This window comes from Perognathus longimembris, chromosome 5 (assembly GCF_023159225.1).
Source record: "Perognathus longimembris pacificus isolate PPM17 chromosome 5, ASM2315922v1, whole genome shotgun sequence".
Taxonomy (NCBI): domain Eukaryota; kingdom Metazoa; phylum Chordata; class Mammalia; order Rodentia; family Heteromyidae; genus Perognathus; species Perognathus longimembris.
In genome coordinates this window covers 59,067,484-59,088,179 of record NC_063165.1, presented here as the reverse complement: position 1 = coordinate 59,088,179, position 20,696 = coordinate 59,067,484, and the positions used below count along the sequence as shown (strand labels likewise).

General features: G+C 39.5%; 1 long non-coding RNA gene across 4 annotated transcripts in view; it reads left to right on the top strand.

Annotated features, from left to right (window-relative positions):
• Positions 1-16,863, top strand: part of LOC125351887 — a 56,786-nt gene extending 39,923 nt beyond the window's left edge. For all 4 annotated transcript variants that reach the window (XR_007211046.1, XR_007211045.1, XR_007211044.1 and 1 more), the window contains one exon: positions 16,623-16,863. This is a non-coding gene — a long non-coding RNA (uncharacterized LOC125351887). The remainder of the gene's footprint in view (positions 1-16,622) is intronic.
• Positions 16,864-20,696: the final 3,833 nt, after the last annotated feature.

Here is a 20,696-nt window from a genome sequence, read left to right as displayed (position 1 = left end):
CAGATCTCAGATCTGCCTCCTGAGTAGCTAGGACTATAGGCTTGAGCCACTGCTCCTGGGCTATATAAATGCAACTCTTATATTTGACATTTGTTCATCTCCATTCCATTATTCATGTGACCTTCAGAGGACACTCCAGATGCTTCAAGACCCAGAAAAAAGGTTTCTTTTCTGCTCCATCTTCAGGGCCTATCAGCTGAATATTAAGTAAATTCATACTTCTTAAGTAGATGTCCTCTGAACTCCTGTATAATTCCTTGTTCCTATTTGTTTCAGCCAGAGCTTAGAGCCTATGACGATATCTTTTCTACTGAACCTCCATGGAAGCATAAACTCTTATTTTTAGAGCAGGCATATCTTATCTTTTAGCCTACATGTTTTTTAAGGAAAAAGCCTGTTCTGCATACCCAATGGGTTGGGTCCCTCACAGGACCTAGCTCAGTTCAGGGCAGAGTGGGTATATAGTTAGGTGCCTGTGCCCACGCTCACATTGTTGCCTGTACTTTGGTAAGAGCTGGTGGGACAGGTTAGTGGCAAGGCCCAGGGTGCCTTGGAGGAGACCTAAACTGGTAAGAGACAGAAAGAGCTGATAGCCAGCAGCCCAGCCCTTCCCTGACCAATCAGTATTCCTCTTTCACAATCCTAAACCTGTGTGTCACCAATGCTTTTGCAGATGGGGAATTCCTTGAAGCCAGAGAGTAGATCTCCAAAGCGATCAAGCTGAGGGATGAATAGTTATCACTGCAACTCATTATTGTAAAGAAATGTGAAGCAAAGGATCACTGTCTGGAAGGGGCAAAGGCAAGGAGCTTGGTGAACTGATAGATCTCAATAGAAATGACCAGAAAACTGGGAACACTGAGCTAGTTAATTAGGGAGTTAGTGAACCACTAAGATCCTTTGCTTCGATGTGGGAGGAAGACTGTGATTAAAAATGAGTTAATTAACAGAGGCCAAAAGCTAATTATTTCATCACATTTTCAGCTTTTTGTATGCAGTAATTCCATGGTTGGAAATTTATTCTCTGTTTCCTTTTGTTATTTATTTTTGTGTCAGGACTGGGGCATGAACTCAAGGGCCTCATGCTCTTATTTGGGTTTTTCTGATCAAGGCTGGTGCTTGACCACTTGACTCACACCTCCAGTTGTAAACTTACTCTACAAAAGAAAGGAAGATTGAGAAAAAGAATGATAGGAAGAAGGTATTATTGGTAAAGAAGTGGTTAACTTAATTGACACAACAATTTTTGTGGGGCGTATGCTGTCACTGAGGCTTAACTCAGGACCTGGGTGCTGTTCCTTAGCTTTTTTTGCTCAAGGCTGGCACTGAACAACTTGAGTCTGAGCTTTCCTTCCAACACCTTGGTGATTAATTGGAGATAAGAGTCTTTCCTACCCAGGCTAGCTTTGAACTCTGATCCTCAGATCTCAACCTTCTAAGTAGCTAGGGTTATAGGTATAAGACACTATCACCCAGTAGACTTAAAAAAAATTTGAATGCTGCTATGAATCGTAATATATTCCTTAAGTAATACATTTTGAAGTCATTCAGCTACATTATTATTAAGATCACATTTGTATTACTCATTGTGTGATGCTCAGAGAAGGATCAGAAGGCAAATGCAGATTTGTGCTGCATGTCCAACACTTAAAAACATTGCTTTTTTGGAAAAGACAGGAAAGGATGAAAATAGATGATTTATAAAGATAGTAAGCTTGTGGGTGGCTTTTTATTTCCATAATCATGGTATTATGTTTTTGTATAATTTTTAAAAAACTTATGTTAATCAGAAACTTAAAAGAATAACACCTTAACAAAAGATTCGTTCACTCAGCAGTCATTTCTGGAAAGTTAAACTTCAAAGTGTTCCTTCTCATACCTTCATTGCAAATATGAGTCCAGCTGAAATTACTCTTGCTGGCAACAAGTTTGAAATTGCATTCTAGAGAGGCAGAAGCATTTTGGACAGATAACTGTATGTATGCCTGTCAATATCAACTTAGACAAAATTTACCTTGAAAAAGAGACCTCTTACAAATGCCTGATAAAAATTGTAATTATTCATGAAGACTGGGAAAGAATATATGCATTTAAATGCTTTCTAAAGACATGACCCCTTACAAGTCAAAGGGAATCGATCATATTCTAGTTGTGTGTGTGTGTGTGTGTGTGTGTGTGTGTGTGTGTGTGTGTGTTAGCACTGGGGCTTGAATTAAAGGTCTCAGTATTGTCCCTTAGCGTTTTCATTCAAGGGTGGCACTCTACCACTTAAACCACAGACCCACTTACGACTTTTTGGTGGTTAAATGGACATAAGAGTTTCATGGACTTTCCTGCCTGGGCTAACTTTGAACTGGGATCCTCAGATCTAAGCGTCCGGAGTAGCTAGGATTACAGGCACGCACCACCAGTGCTGGCTTCTAGTGTTATTTTTTTCCATTTATTTATTTATTGTCAAAGTAATGTACAAAGAGGTTACAGTTTCATACATAAGGCAATAAGTACATTTCTTAACAAACTTAATACCTCCTCCCACACTTTTCTTCGACCTTCCCTCCCCCCAATCCTACCCCCTGAGTTGTACAGTTAGTTTACAACATATTGTCTTGTAAGTATTGGTGTTGCATTGGTTCCCCTTTTACCCTTTGTCTCTCCATTTTGATGTTTTCCTTCCCTTCCCTTCTAGTGTTATTTTTAAGGATTCCCAGATACCTAGACTTTACTTGTCTCTCCTAGGGCTCTGTCACTGACTACTGAGCCAGTTCTGTTAAACATATTAGCAATTGGAAAACCAAGACAGTCTTCATCTCACAGAAGATTCACAGACTGTGTTCTCCATAAATACCATAGTCAACAACCAGAACAAAATTATCTCCACAAAATCACCAAATACTCCTACATCTTTGAAGGCCTGGATATCTCTCTGTCAGAAATCCTGTTTCTGGTGCTTTCAGAAAGAAATTCCAAGTATTCTCAGTGGCTTTAAGATCAGGTCATATATAACCTGAGAATATAGCTATTGGAATGGCCAATGACATTATTATAACAATCCTTACGTTAAAAAACGAGCCATAACATTTACATACCACTTTTAAGGATTGTTATGGGTAGCATATGATAAAGTGTCACTATCCCAGAAAATAATTACATGTACCTCTCACTTCCATCCTCACTATCTTCACAGGCTTGTTAAGTTTGATTACCCACAATATATCTCAACTTTTTCCCAGTTTTTAAAATGCTAGAATAATTATGATATAACTGAACATATAGTATATTATCAATTTGTTCAAATTGCTTATTTATTTGTTTTGGTTATTATTATCATCATCATCTTTAAGTAGCTGTACAAAGGAGTTTAAATTCAACAAATCAGGTCAGAAGTATGATTCATCTTGATCCATGTCACCCTTTGCATCCTTCCCACCACCACCATTTTTCCCAACCCACTCATACCCTCAAGTCATGTGGTAAAACTTCTTTCTTCTCTTCTTTTTCCTTTTTTTTTTTTTTTTTTTTTGGTGTCAGTACTGGGGCTTGAACTCAGGGCCTGGATGCTGTCCCTGAGCTCTTTTGCTCAAGACTACTGCTCTACCACAGCTCCACTTCCAGCTCTTTTGGGTGGTTAATGGGAGATCAAAGTCTCATGGACTTTCCTGCCTAAGTTGGCTTTGAACTCAGATCTCATCCTACTGAGTAGCTAGATTATATGCATGAGCACCCAGCTAAATTTTCTTTTGATTGATTGATTTTTATTTATTTATTTTGTTTGCTTGGTTTCTTTTTATAAAAGTATTTTATTATCTTGAAGCAGTTGTACACTGGAGTTGCCATTCAACAAGGCAGTTTATGAGTACAATGCATCTTGATCAATGTCACCCCTTTCAATATTCTCTCCCATACCTCACAACTCACCCTTTCCCTTGCTTTACGTGATTTCATAGGACGTATATTAAATTTTGATTGTATTCTACCTCTGTTCTCCCCTTGACTTCATCCTACCCCTTTCAGTTACTGGTTTCCTGGTGTTTATTTTGTTGAACTATAACTTTGCCTTTATTTATTTGTTTGTTTGTTTATTTATTATTTTTGCCAGTCCTGGGCCTTGGACTCAGGGCCTGAGCACCGTCCCTGGCTTCTTTTTGCTCAAGGCTAGCACTCTGCCACTGAGCCACAGTGCCACTTCTGGCCATTTTCTATATTTGGGGTGCTTAGGAATCTAACCCAGGCCTTCATGTATACGAGGCAAGCACTCTTGCTACTAGGCCATATTCCCAGACATAACTTTGCCTTTCTAAGGAATTACACCATTAGAGTTCTTCCCCGAATCAATCACATTTCAGTCGGTACATTTATGTGCAATTTCATACTACTAAAGTATTCGTTTATATATTTATAAATAAATTCTGTCTTCCACAGCTGAGAGAAAACATACAACCTTTGTCTCTCTGTGCTGGCTAACTTCACTTAACAATTTTTTTCCAGATCCTTCCATTTCTTTGCAAATGATATGCTATCATTCTTTCGAATGAAGGAATAAAATCCATTTGTGTGTAGACACCACATTTTTTTGATCCACTTATTCACTGAAGGGTATCTGGGCTGATTCCTACCTTGGGTATGGCAAATAATGCTACCATGAACATGGTTGTTCTGGGAGTTTTACTGTATTCTAGTTTGTAAGCTTCTGGATAAATGTCCAAGAGTGGAATTCCTGGATCATAGAGGAGTTCTATGTTTAGCTCCTTAAAGAACTTCCATACTAAAGTGTGGTACATAGACACAATGTAATTTTATGCCTCTATCAGAAAGAATGACATTGCCCCATTCATAAAGAAATGGAAGGACTTGGAAAAAAATTATACTAAGTGAAGTGACCATACCCAAAGAAACATGGACTCTATGGTCTCCCTCATAGGGAATAATTAGCACAGGTTTAGGCTAGTCACTATGAATGCATAAGATGATGCTAAGCTAAATGAACTCCATGTTATGGAAACGATTATTATATCACTGTTGTAATTACTTTCAATATGCCATGTGAAACCATAGCTTCTATTGTTGATGATCCTCTTGTATCCCCTTCCTGTGGTTGTACCTGCACTGTCACTGTATCTTATCTGAGTACACTGGATACTGTATATACTTGTATTAGAACTAGGGAAGTGAAAGGGAATATCAAAATCGACAGACAAAGGATAAAAAGACAGATGACTCCAAAAGCAATACTTGCAAAACCATTTGGTGTAAACCAACTGAACAACTCATGGGGGGAGAGGGAAAAGGGGAGGGGGAGGGGGAATGAGGGAGGAGGTAACAAACAGTACAAGAAATGTACCCAAGGCCTAATGTATGAAACCGTAACCCCTCTGTACATCACTTTGACAATAATTTTTTTTTAAAAAGAACTTCCATACTGCTTTCCAGAGTGGTTGAACAAGTTTACATTCCCACCAACAGTATATAGATTTCCCCTTTGCCCACATCCATCTGGCGCATGCTATTGCCAGCTCTACATCAGATAACAGCCTAATACCCAGAATATACAGTGAACTCAAAAATCTAAAACCTCAAAGAATCAATGATCCAATTAATATGTGGACTAATGTGCTAAGACTTCTCAGAAGTAAGTTTCCAATACCCAACTCTGTGTTTTGTTGCAGGAGGTCATCAGAAGTGGGGGGGGGGGGGGTGTTCAGATGAATGCAGAGTAGGCAAATGCAATAATAATAGTCAATGTACATTTGTAGAAATGGTAAATGGAGAGAATGGGTGGGGTTGAAGGAGATGAGGGAAAATGATGAAACAGATAACATGGATCAAGATGTATTGTATCAATTTCCCTTCGTACTCATTATTCAACTACTTAAAGATAATAATTATAAGAAAGACATCTGACTCTTATCTATAATAGCTGGGAAACGCATAATACAACTTAAAGATTATTTATACATAAATCTCTTTCATAATCATATAAGTGTTTTATTTTCTTGTAAGTCTCTTCCATTCATTATAATATCTCATACAGGGCATATTTGATAAGATTTCTAATTCAGAAAATAAATTTTATGTAAAAATTTTAAAAATATTTTAAAAGGAAAAAGTTAAACTGATTTGTTTGCTTATAATATGTTGCAATAATATTAACAGATAGTGGCAACTCATACCAAAAGCAGAGGATGGGATAAATTCAGAATTCATTTTTCTGGGGCTGGGTAGAGTCAGTACAGTGCTTGCCTAGCATGCACGAAGCCCTGGGTTCAATTCTTCAGCACCACATAAACAGAAAAAGCCAGAAGTGAAGTTGTGGCGTAAGTGGTAGAGTGCTACCCTTGAGCAAAAAGCCAGGGACAGTGCTCAGGCCCTGAGTCCAAGCCCCAAGACTGGCAAAAAATAATTCATTTTCTTTTCTGCTAAAGACCATAGTTTAGTATTTCTGTGACAATATTCTAGATTACTTGCTTTTATCTTCATAAGTATTAAATCTCATTGTTTTAATGGCACTCCCCACAGGATATCCAAGAATCAATCAAATACACTACCTGTTTCTTTTTCAAAGGTTCTATCTTTGGGTAAATCCCTTACATATTAATTTAATACTTTATTGCCCCAAAGTAGGTGCTTTCTAGTTAACACAATTGAGTTTCATCTTTTATCAAAAAATGATGTAAATTATGCACAAAGAATTATAACATATATCTTACATTCACATTAGATTATTGTAAGCTTATCTTTGTGATTCTTTGAAATAAATGAATAAGACTAATACTTGTTTTAGGTTTTCACTTAAATCAAAACCTGCACATTTTAAAAACAAGAGGTATAAAACAAATGTATTTTATTTTGGCACCCTTATTTTCTTCTTTGGTGTAGCCCCATGATATATATGGTCATTGTTAGTTATTCAGTGGCACTCCTTCCCCTAGAACTTGTAATTAAATTGGATAATGAAAATTTATCTTGTATTTGCTTTGCATATTTGCACATTTCTTTCACTTCTGAATAATTTCTACTAAATTCAAAATTTTTCCTATTTCCTGAGAAGATTGATCCATGAGGACTATAAAGAGCATTGTTATATTTAGCTAAAATTATTATTTTAGCAAGCTTATACTAATATTTAAGAATTTACTTTGTCTTCATTGTACACAGACTATCCCTAACTTATGATGGCTTTAGTTACGACCTGGGGCCTGATGAAGTAAGAGAACATCCAATGTGCATGCATTCAGTAGAAATCTTATTTGGAATTTTGAATGTTTATCTTTTCTCAGACTGGTATGTAAACCAAACCTCTCATTCAGCCAGGCAATCATGGGGCAAACAAAGGTAGTCTGGGGTTTTGAGTTGCTCAGCTATAACATTCAGTGAGTTAAAAGCATTAAATACATTTTCAACTTGAAATACTTTCAATATACAATGAGCCTATTAGGGCATAACCACATCATAAGTCAAATAGAAGTTGTGTTACCAACTGTGGCCTTCAGGTTTTAGTTCATGGAACTACACAAAGACTTTTCTGCATTCAAGTCAGTTTTCTTACTTTTATTCTTTCTATTTTAAGGGATTAGGTAGACTACTTTTTTATTTCTTTTTGTCCTCAGAATTCTTTCTTTCCAAAAAGCTTATTTTAACTCACATTTTTCTATTTAATTATCCTCTAGACTCATTTTGGCTATAATGATCACAAAATGTTATCTCCAAGCTGGATGCTGGTGTCTTACACCTATAACCCTAGCTACTCAGGAGGCTGAGATCTGAGGATCACAAAGCCAAACTGGGCAGGAAAGTCTATGAGTCTCTCATATCTAATTAACCACCAAAAAGCCAGAAGTGAAGCTGTGACCTAAGTGGTAGAGTGTTAACCGTGTATATAAAAGCTCAGGGACAGCATCCGGGTCCTGAGTTCAAGCCCAAGACCAGCACACATACACACACACACACACACACACACACACACACACACACACACACTGTGATCTCCAATACCATAGGCGTTAAATATGTGGACATTTAAATTGAAATTAAAATAGAGTATACATCTTTAGTGAACTAGCTACATTTTATGTACTCAATCGCCAAATGTATCTGGCATTTCTGGTTTTGACAACACAGGTGGAAAGCATTCCCAAAGCAACAGAAAGTTCTATCACATGATGCTGATCAAAGGGTAAGACAAATTGTCACTGTATCCGAGATATAGCTGATATATTTTCATTTAAAATGTGAAAATCAATACAAAATGCATTAAATTTACTTTCTCTACATACTTTTTAAAAATGTTTCTTAGTCACAGTGGTGGTGCATGTCTGCTGTCCCTGTGACTCAGGAGGCTATAGAGAGGAGGACTGAAGTCCATCACGTGGAAAAGACTATCCAAAATAAAATAAAAAATAACTAAAGCATTGAAGAACTTGGAGTGTAGCTCAAGTGATGGAGTGGCTTGCCTTGCAAACATGAGATCTTTTTTTTTTAATAATTTTTTTCTTATTTATTGTCAAAGTGATGTACAGAGAGGTTACAGTTTCATACGTTAGGCCTTGGGTACATTTCTTGTACTGTTTGTTACCTCCTCCCCCATTCCCCCCTCCCTTCCCTTCCCCTCTCCTTCCATAAGTTGTTCAGTTGGTTTACACCAAATGGTTTTGCGAATATTGCTTTTGTAGTCATTTGTCTTTTTATCCTTTGTCTCTTGATTTTGATATTCCCTTTCACTTCCCTAGTTCTAATACCAATATATACAGTTTCCAATGTACTCAGATAAGATACAGTGATAGTGCAGGTACAATCACAGGAAGGGGATACAAGAGGATCATCAACAATAGAAGCTACAGTTTCACATGTCATGTTGAAAGTAATTACAAGTGATATAACAGTCATTTCCATAACATGGAGTTCATTTCACTTAGCATCATCTTATGTGTTCATAAGGGCATAGCTATTAGGCTCTTGTGATCCTCTGCTGTGACTTGCCTAAACCTGTGCTAATTATTCCCTATGAGGGAAACCATAGAGTCCATGTTTCTTTGGGTCTGGCTCACTTCACTTAGTATAATTTTTTCCAAGTCCTTCCATTTCCTTACGAATGGGGCAATGTCATTCTTTCTGATAGAGGCATAAAATTCCATTGTATATATGTACCACATTTTCCTGATCCATTCGTCTACTGAGGGGCCTCTGGGTTGGTTCCATATTTTAGCTATGACAAATTGTGCTGCAATGAACACTGTTGTGCTGGTGGCTTTAGTGTGTTCTTCTTTGTGGTCTTTTGGGTAGATGCCCAAAAGTGGGGCTCCTGGGTCATAGGGGAGCTCTATGTTTAGCCTTCTGAGGAATCTCCATACCAGAGTGGCTGAACCAGTTTACATTCCCACCAACAATGAAGTAGGGTTCCCTTTTGGCCACATCCCCTCCAACATTTGTTATTGTTAGTTTTCTTGACAAAGGACATTCTTACTGGGGTGAGGTGGAATCTCAATGTTGTTTTGATTTGCATTTCTTTTATGGCCAGTGAACATCAAGTAATTCTTTTTTTTTATTTTTTATTATAAAACTGATGTACAGAGAGGTTACAGTTTCATACATTAGGCATTGGGTACATTTCTTGTACTGTTTGTTACCTTGTCCCTCATACCCCCCTCCCCCTTCTCCCCCCCCCCCCCCCCCGAGGTGTTCAGTTCGGTTACACCATACAGTTTTGCAAGTATTGCTTTTGTTGTTGTTTCTCTTAATTGACCCTTTGTCTCCTAATTTTGGTATTCCCTCTCAATTTCCTAATTCTAATACCAGTATACACGGTTTCCAATATACTCAGATAAGATTACAGAGATAGTGTAGATACAATCCAAGAAGGTGATACAAGAACATCAACAGTATAAACTACAGATACACATGGGATGTTGAAAGTAGTTACAACTGTGACATAACAATCATTTCCATAAAATGGAGTTCATTTCACTTAGCATCATCTTATGTGATCATAAGGGTATAGCTATTGGGCTCTTGTGATCCTCTGCTGTGGCTTGCCTAATCCTGTGCTAATTATTCCCAATAAGGGAGACCATAGAGTCCATGTTTCTTTGGGTCTGGCTCACTTCACTTAGTATAATTTTTTCCAAGTCCTTCCATTTCCTTACAAATGGGACAATGTCATTCTTTCTGATAGAGGCATAAAATTCCATTGTGTATATGTACCACATTTTCCTGATCCATTCATCTACGGAGGGGCATCTGGGTTGGTTCCAGATTCTCGCTATGACAAATTGCACTGCAATGAACATTGTTGTGCTGGTGGCTTTACTGTGATTTTGTTTGTGGTTTTTTGGATAAATACCCAAAAGTGGGGTTGCTGGGTCATAGGGGAGTTCTATATTTAGCCTTCTGAGGAATCTCCATACTGCTTGCCAGAGTGGCTGAACCAGTTTACATTCCCACCAACAATGAAGTAGGGTTCCCTTTTGGCCACATCCCCTCCAACATTTGTTATTGTTAGTTTTCTTGACAAAGGACATTCTTACTGGGGTGAGGTGGAATCTCAATGTTGTTTTGATTTGCATTTCTTTTATGGCCAGTGAACATCAAGTAATTCTTATGCACCTGGTTTTCAAATCTTTTTTTTTTTTCAGTGCTGAAAATTAACCCAGGGTTTTACATAATATATATGCTAGGCAAGCACTCTGCCACTATAGCACTTTATTTGCCAATATATCAGTACGTCCAGTTATTTTATCATGGTAACTTTGTGAAGACACTATTATCATCTGTCAAGCAGAGAGTGTTCTTTAAAGTAATGAAAACTTTTCAAGGGTATGAAATGAAGGAGTCAGAATTCAGCTCAGTTCGAGTTGTGCACTCTCAGTCACTAGGCTGTGCCTTTTTAGTACATATTCTTTTTAGTCCACATTAAAATAAAGAGCCCTGACGAACACATCCCATGCCCTCTCCCCCAATCAGCATGGCAAAATATCCATGGAAACATGAGATCTTGAGGTTAAACCTCCAGGCTGCCAGCAAAAGTTTCTCAAAAAATTCTTTCAGTGTTAAAAATTATTAATGAAAAATTCTAGAGACAATTATGAATAAGGTAGAATTAAAACAGCAATATTATATGCCTGTATGCAGGTGGCTAACACAATAATTCTAGCTATTCAAAAGGTTGTGATGGAAATAGTGAGTGGAGGCCAGCATAGGCAAAAAATTGAGAAAACCCATCTTTTGTTGGAAGGGGGTGTTAATTGGAGATGAGAGTCTCTTGAAATTTCTTGCCCAGGCTAGCTTCAAACCTCAATCCTCAGATTTCAACCTCCTGAGTAGCTAGGATAACTGGTGTGAGCCAAGAACACTCAGACAGAGAGACACAATGTTAACAGAGAAAGCTTGATGTGGTGGTATGCACCTATGACAGTTCAGGCTCACCTGGGCAGAAATGAGACTACTGATAAAAGGGCTGGAAGCTTGACTCAACTTGGTAGAGGGCCTGCTTAGGCATAAAGCCTTGTATTCAAATCCCAATATTGCCAAGGAAACAAACAATAAAAACAAACAAACTTGGCAACAGCATTTTAAAATCAAAATTGAATAAAGCCAATTTTTGAAAATTTAATTAAATTTTATTTATGTCCTTAAACAAACTGAGCTAGATATCAATTGCATGGTGTGTGTGTGTGTGTGTGTGTGTGTGTGTGTGTGTGTGTGTGTGTGTATGTGTGTGTGTGTGTGTTGTGGTTTCTGGGGACTTGAACTCAGGGCCTGGGCATTGTCCTTAAGCTTTTTTGCTCCAGGCTAGCAATCTGCCAGTTGAGCTACATTTCTACTTCCAGCTATTTTGGTAGTTAATTGGAGATAAGAGTCTCATGGACTTTTGAGCTGGCTTCAAACCGTAATCTCAGCCTCCAGAGTAGCTACCATTACAGGTGTGAGCCACTGATGCCAAACAAAATTCCAGTTTTTATGAGCACTTAGTTAAAAGTGTTAATGAATCAATCATGCTTGTACAGATTATCTCAATGTATGTACATACAAATTTAAGACTAACATGAATTGTTTAATGTTGCAACATTGACATCTGCTGCCATGTGGAACAGTTGGAATTTTGTGCTAATTCATGACCACCTCAGAATCATAGATTAGAACATAATGGAGAAAAAAATGGAGATCCATTACTACTTTGTTATCAAGAATCTTTTACATTTATGCTAGCTGAGAGAAAAGGATTTCATTTGCTAGTTGCTTTATTTCTGTCCACTAAATGCTTAAACTGTTCATATCCTCCTGTTCCCTCAAACATTATCTGTCTTCAAAATTCATAACAAGCTCCAACCCCAAATACTTAGAGTTGAATGTAGTTTGCAGGAGCATAAACAATGATATAAGGTCTAGAGCTCTGAATGGTCTTTGTCACAGAAAGAGACGTTTTTGGTTATAGATCTGGCCTTTCCAGTTCTCAGTACCAGATTTCCAAAGACAGAGGTGTCCACATCTTCTTTCTCAGGCTCCTACGTTTCTGTGTTTGTCACATGCAGTGATACAGATCTTCCCAGGTAAAGCAGGTGGCCCAAAGCAAGAGGCCCTCTGGCCTGGTTCTTACAGCGTCAGTCTCAAGAGTCACGAGTGTGCTAAGTAACAGGCCTAAGGAAAGTCAGTCAGACAACTCTGAAACAACTGATAAACATGTCTATGTGCCAAAATAGATCCTACATGTGGTATTGACTTACCTCCCCCAAAAAACCCAATGAGAAGGCATTATCCTTCCGTCCCATTTTACAAAGAGCAATCTGTGGTTTTAGGAAAGTTAACTAAGTTAGTCAAGACAGCAAAGCTGATAAGAGGAGGGCACAAGTTCAAAATCAGCTCACTTGGCTGCCAATGTTTTTGTGTAGCCATTCTTCTACACCATATAAAACAACTGCTTATGGGTGAGAGAGCCTCTGGAGTCTCCAGATCTCAGGGCAGGCTCTTTCAGAGAAGACAGTAGGACTGGAGGTTGATGAGAGGAGACTTGCAAGGTAGTCCCAGTAGGAAGGCAACTTGGAAAGGGTGTCATAGCCACATACACCTAATCACATGTGCCCTCTGCTCCAAGATCACTGTTGGTTCCTGGTGCTGCCAGGACAGGCTCCATTCCTTGGCATCTTGTTAAGGATGCTAAGTGTGCCCCAACTTCCTAGTTAGTCATCATTGTATTCCCATCAATGTTGCCCTAATTTTAGTTTCAATTACCTCTACATTCTTAGAAAATGATACTTTCATCTTTCCTGCTTTTGATCATGCTCTTCCTTTACTAAGAATGCCGGGGCTGGGGATATGGCCTAGTGTCAAGAGTGCTTGCCTCGTATACATGAGGCCCTGGGTTCAATTCCCCAGCACCACATACAGAAAATGGCCAGAAATGGCACTGTGGCTCAAGTGGCAGAGTGCTATCCTTGAGCAAAAAGAAGCCAGGGACAGTGCTCAGGCCCTGAGTCCAAGCCCCAGGACTGGCCAAAAAAAAAAAAAAAAGAAAAAAAGAATGCCTTCTTCCTGCCTGCTTAACTGGGGAAAATGTATAAATCAAATGTCCCGATATTTATTCCTACCCTACCAGAGGGTGGGCCATACCTCCTCTGAGACCTCCAGAACTCTCTTCAATCCTCTAGAAAGCCCCACCCTCCCAGAAGACTATGATATTTGGTATCCTGTCGACATTCTCACCAGACAATGAGCTGCAACAGGACAGCTATTCTCCGAATCATTTCAGGTCCTTCCAGTGATCCAAGCGTGGTCACTAACATATAGCAGTTTCCTGTTTAAAGTGAAAAAGAGCTTGATGTCGGTGGATCACATCTGTAATCCTAGCTACTATAACCCTATCAGGAGTCTCATATCTGAGCATCATAGTTCAAAGCCAGCCCAGGAAGGGAAGTCCAAGATACTCTTATAGCCAATAAACCAACAAAAAGCCAGAAGTAAAGATGTGGCTCGAGTGGTAGAGAGCCATCCTTGAGTAAGAAAGGTAAGGGACAACATCCAGGCCCTGAGCTCAAACCCCCTTATGGTGCAAAAAAATAAAACCTAAAGTGAACAAAGAGCCAAGGGACATGAACTTGAGGTCCTGGTTTTCTGGGAGGAGACTTTGCCCTCAGCACCCACAGACCCCTTTGAGCAACATCCCATCTATGGCATTGAGCCACTATTTGGGGCCATTGCACCAACCTGTGCTTAAGGTGGGGCCAGTGTGAAAACAAATAAGGAAGACAAAAACAAGGGATATGTTGAAACCCTGAAAATGTCCTGTCCTCTGATGTTGGAATTGGCCACACCTCTTAAGCCAAATGGCTTCTACTCCAGTGCTAGGAGAGGATCCATTGATCTTAAGCCCTGGGCTTTTGAAGCAGAGCCAAGGAAGGAGAAAAACAAAGGAGATATGAAATTGATTTCCTTGTTTAAATTTTGTGTGTGTGTGTGTGTGTGTGTGTGTGTGTGTGTGTGTGTGTGTGTGTGTGTTTCCAGACAGGAGAAACTCTGACCTTCATCTGCTTTAATTACCTAATTATTTTGACACCTTGGGCTGTTGCACCACCCTAATGTATTGTTTGACAAGGAGGCAGCATTGGGTGTTTCTAGGCTTAAGGAGAGGCAACTGGCCAGAGACAAGTCCTGACAGCCAGGGAAATGTTGAACCGAGCAGATCCAGAAGAAGGAAGAGACAGCAGGAAGGAAAGAAAAAGATGTTTTGCACCTCAAGAAGGGATTATCTTGGGGAAGGTGGCAGAAAGGTTAGCAAAACTGGGTGTCCCAGTCTGGAAGGTTTTACTGATTGGGCTTCAGGGAAGATTGTACCCAGGCAGGAAAACTGATATGTTACATACAGGTCCCCAACAGGCACAAAATACAAGAGCATGAGTTGTCATTCTTAGAACTACATTTGATTGGAAGGTTTTCTTCCCTCCAGACGACCTGAAAAGCAAAGCCAGGCTTGGAGTTTTCCTTCCTGACGTATAAATATTCCTACCTAAATATTTTGGGGTGGTGACAGTTCTAGGGCTTGAGTTTAGGGCCAGGGTGCTGTCCCTTGGCTTTTTTGCTCAAAGCTAGCACTCTATTACTTGTGTGCCACTTCTGACCTTTTGTTGGTTAATTGGGAGTCTCATGGACTTTTCTTTCCAGGATAGCTTTGAACCATGATTCTCATATCTCAGCCTCCTGGGTAGGATTACAGCATGTCTAAATACTTTGAAGACAGACAGATAGACAGAAAGGAAGAGAAAGAAAGGAAGGAAGGAAGGAAGGAAGGAAGGAAGGAAGGAAGGAAGGAAGGAAGGAAGGAAAAAAAGAAAAGAAAGAAAGACAAAGAAAGAGAGAGAAAGAGAAAAAGGAAAGAAAAGAAGGAAAGAAAGACAAAGACTGACTTTTTTGTGGTTGGTTATAGGGTTTGAACTTGGGGCTTGGGTACTATCCCTGCATCTCTTTGTGCTCATAGAGCCACTTCCAGGCTGGGAATGTGGCTTAGTAGTAGAGTGCTTGCCTAGCATGCATGAATCTCTGGGTTCAATTCCTCAGTACCACATAAACAGAAGAAGCCAGAAGTGACAGTGTGGCTCAAGTGGTAGAGCACTAGCCTTGAGCACAGAGAGGCTGGGGACAGAGCCCAGGCCCTGAGTACAAGCCTCAGGACTGGCAAAAAAAAAAAAAGAGAAAAGAAATGGATTAATCAGAACAGTTATAAAGCCATTCACAAATTGAACTTTTCAGTTAATACTGGGGATTCCCAAAACAAACACAGGCAAACAGAAGGTCTCCACTTTGTACCTCCCAGTATCATATATGGAGGAAACAAAACATCAGATGTCATAGAGAAACTAAAAGCTTGAGAAAAAAGTAGTGGGGAACTGGGATGGTGAGACTCAGGAGACCTGGCTTACAGATCACATCACTGTAATGCTTTGCACAGGTTGGAGGGGAGAGGGGGGCTCCTCAACTCTAGAACAGGAGGAGGACTCTTTGTGTGGTTCTTGGTCTTCAGGGAAGGGATGGGAGGTAATAATATAGCAAAATACTGGAAACAACAGTTAAATTTGATGAATTCCAGCAATATCATCTTTATCAAGTTGGTAAATACTTTCCTATGCCTCCCTCACCCCCACTGGAGAAATGAACATATGTAAGCCAGGTGCCTTTAGTACATGCCTGTAATCCTAGCTATTCAGGAGGCTGAGATCTGAGGATTGTGGTTCAAAGCCAACCTGGCAGAAACTCATCTCCAATTAATCATGAAAAAGCCAGAAATGGAGATGTGCTTCAAGTGGTAGAGCAAAAAAAAAGCTAATGGACAGTGTCCAGACCCTGAGCTCAAGCTCCAGTACTTTCACACACACACACACACACACACACACACACACACACACACATACACACACACACACACCACATAAAATACTACTTCAACAGATATTTACTGAACATTTGCTATAATGCTATACACTATTTTTATGGAAGTGAACATGACTATTACATGGAACCATAGTTCTATTATAATTTATGTGATCTAAGGAAACAAAAATCCTCTAAATTATTTTTCACATACAGTGGAACTTTTAATTGTACCCCTGCACTAAATAATACTTATTTGTCCTTCTTTGCTCCAGGACAAACTCTAAGGAACAGAGGTACAAATAATCTTTGATCCCTATCCAGTAGCTACAGTTCATACTGCCATGGACACCTGAAATAAAGCATTGTTGACAACAAGTTGGATCTTCATAGCTTCCAGACAAAACTAAAAGTAAGGGAACTAACTTGTAATAGGCATCATTGCCTACATACACTATTAAGTTGTATGAGCCTTTTTAAAGCAATTCAGGGGCTGAGAATATAACTTAGTGGTAGAATACTGTCAGCCTTGGGTTTGATTCCTCAGTACCACATAAACAGAAAAAGCTGGAAGTGATGCTGTGACTCGAGTGGTAGAGTGCTATCCTTGAGCAAAAGAAGTTCAGAGACAGTGCCTAGGCCCTGAGTTCAAGCCAGAGGACTAGAAAATAGACAGATAGATGATAGAGAGATTGATGTAATTTCAGATGATCCTCACACCTGAATGGTCAGCATCATCCCTCCAATCCATGCCCTTGGTAAGCTCAAGGGAAATCTCAAAGAGAAGCAGAAGCTCAAAGAGATTCAGTGACTTGTCTAAACCCTTCCTGCTAATAAATGGAAGAGACAAGATCTCCGGCTGCCTTGTTCTGGCTCCAAAGCCAATCTACTTCTCACCCCGACTCTAGAAGGGGATAGGGAAGGTATGTTTCAGACAAACTTTAGCTATCCCTCTCTGCCTTATTTTAAACCAAGGTGCGAAAGACACACAGTATTAGAGGAAAAAATGCACTTGACCTAACCCTCAGAGCCACAGAATATCAGAGTGGGACAGGACTGTGGAGATTGTGCAATGCCTTTGTTTGCAGGGAGGGAGCCTGGGGCTTAGGCTCTCAAGTGAACATTTGAGGAAAATGGCCCTGCTGTTGACAAGACCTTATCTCAACCTCTAGTTTTGCAGCGTACCTCTGGGACTTATTCTCATTAACTGTCATAACAACTGGTACCCTCCCCGCTCCCCCACCCCCTGCCAGCATCAGACATGGATATAATCGACATCGTGGGTATACCTGCTTAAATCTCTCTGCACTTTCTAGTTTTTCATCTGTAAAATGCCATAGTTAAATCAGATGATACCAAATCACTTTCCATTTCTTCCTGGTATTTCTAGGCCACTGAAGTACCTTAACTTAGTAAATAGGAACATCAGTGATGTTTGGGGATGCAGGTTGAGAGTCCCAAGATTGATTGAGTGCCTACCAACAGAAACGTATGAGTTAAAAATGACTGAGAAGGCTGGGAATATGGCCTAGTGGCAAGAGTGCTTGCCTCCTACACATGAAGCTCTTGGTTCGATTCCCCAGCTCCACATATATGGAAAACGGCCAGAAGGGGCACTGTGGCTCAGGTGGCAGAGTGCTAGCCTTGAGCGGGAAGAAGCCAGGGACAGTGCTCAGGCCCTGAGTCCAAGGCACAGGACTGGTTAAAAAAAAAAAAAAAAAAAAAAAGACTGGGAAGCATGAGAGATGAGCCCAAACAGCCCTCATGGAGGCCACAGTCTGGGGTAAAATAGCATTGTCACCAAAATGAGGTCTGTGAGACAGTGCTGTTTTGTGGAAGGAAAGCCCCTATGTCTGGGAGTTGGGAGAGAAGGGTGCAAGGCCTGTTTTTGTCTTGCTCTGAAAATCTTGTTCCAATGGTTTGATTGAAATAGCAATGTGTCCACTCTTTCACCAAGTCATGAAGAAATCTCTCCACTTCCTGCCAGATGTGGGAAAGGAAGGAAGACCACTTCACCTGTGTTCTAGATTCAGTCTTCATGTAGCTGAAAGTGCTCACTTTCACATGGGGAGCTTTGGGGCAGGTGTTAGCCCTTATAGTGAATGCATGCAACTTGGTGGAATGTGTTATAGATCCTGATACATTGTTTGTAATACTTCTAAACATTTTCTCTTTCACTTGCTTTTATGAATAGTTTACGTCAGAGACCCTGCACATAGGAAATTGTATACTGTCTATACAGGATGAAACAGGGTTATTATATTTTAACTCTCTTCTGTCTTGACATGTACAGAAATCTCTTGTCTGAGCATCTTCATGGGCAAGCATCTTACTGACTTCCAAAGCAGCCAGTTCTGTCCAGGTAAGCATGACTATTAGAAAGTATCCTTACGCATGAAACTATAACCCCTCTGTACTTCACTTTGACAATAAAAAAAATGTTGACTGCTTCCTCAGTTAAACCTCAATGCTATTGACGGTCCCTTTTGGGACCTATGTCCTGGATAATGGGGATTTTTCAGAGGACGAGCTTTCCCATCAGATATAGTTTCCTCTGTATTAAGTAGGCAAGTAGTCTCACTTTTAAGGCCAAATCTTAACCTTCAAACTTCAGGTCCATTTGATCATTTGTAAATCTCACACAACTTGTTGTCTGAGTGATGTTTGATTTTGAGAGATTTTGTTTTCTTCCTACCCTACTTTAGTTCTATAGGCCAGGTCCGGTTTAAATCTTGGCTCAATCTTAGTCTAAGCTCTGAAGCACACAACAGTGACGTCACCTTCTTCAAATTACTTTCCCTCTCTGTTTCCTAGTCCACACATATTAACACTTATCTCATAGGTGGTTGAAATAATTAAATTATATCATGTCAATGATGTGGTTTGTCTTGTAAAAAGTTGTATGAAGTAATTAAGATTTGTTTTCATTATAGTTTTTCTCTCAATCTGCTACTATCGTGTTGGTCTTAGTGGTGTTTTCTGGGACCATGCAAAATAGGCCCAAATTCCACTTCCACATGGCAACTCCTCAAATATTTTCATTTGGCCACAACCCCCTTGCATGGCAAAAGGCCTCACCAGAGAAACTGAGGTGGGAAAAAGTGAATCCAGGACCTCACCACAATCTGAACGGAAAACCAACAAATTCTGACTTCTGCCCCGGAGTGACCATTCAACATCTGCCTCTAAGAACAGAGGGGCCAGCCAGAGCTCCTGGAAAACTTCACTCAGTAACACATGACACTGAAGTGTTGAAACATGCCACTTTGATGTGGCATTAGCTCATGATATTGCTTTAGTTCCTTAACTTAGAAGAAAAGCACAGCTGCTAGAATTTTTAGTATAATAACTACAGTGATGCACCAAAGTTTTTCAGGAATTTTTCCACAAAAGTATTGCACCAAATTAATTGGGCAACCTCATGAATTTTTGGTACTAATTTATTCTCTCAAGTAAGGATTGGTACATTTCAATTCCTATACTACCGAATTCCTAGACAATCAATCTTTCCTGTCTACTTGAAGCAATTTCTGAAACAAGAGAGTGTTTAAATAAACAAGAATATGGACCGAAATATACTATTTGTTGCATTTGGTGCACTATTTGGTGCTAAGAAATCTATTTGCTTGGGATAAGAACATTATTTAATCCCTTGTTTTGAAATAAATCCACTAAGTAAGTGAAGAAAAAACCTATTCTTTTTATCTGGTCCTGTAATTTGTTCCATAGTAGCTTTCTTATCTCTGGATGATTTTCAAGTCTGGGCTACTAGTGGTATCAGTGGCATATCAGGGGAAAGTATAACAGATTATTTTTGTCATTGGGAAGCAGGATAAACTAGAAGTCCCTCAAAGATACCTTCCAACCATGAAGTTTTTTTCATTCTAATCTGTACCCAATCTGTTCTTGAGACACCTATTGGGGAAAACCAAACCAAGAACACTAATAATGGCTTTCTATTTGGAAGATAACTCAAAAAGAGGCTTATCTGATCATATAAATGCTCAAAATTCCACAATTTTATTGTGTTATTTCTTAAATAATATTGGAAATTCTTCTACTTTGTCATAGATCTCTAGCCTGGAGAAAGTGGGATCAATCAAGGATAATAATAATAAGAAGAACAACAACAACAACAACCAGTGCCCATCTTACCAATTATTTATGATGGAGAGATCTGGAAAGCAATCTATTAATCATCTTTACTTATAGGTAGTTTGTCCATTGAGTTCTAAGGGTGCTCAGAAATGGAGAAATGGATCCTTTCAGTTTTCTGGATCTTCCACAGGACATGGAGCAATTAGGGCTCTAGGCTCTTTGCCTCCAGTGGTAAGTGGCCTTGTCTGTTT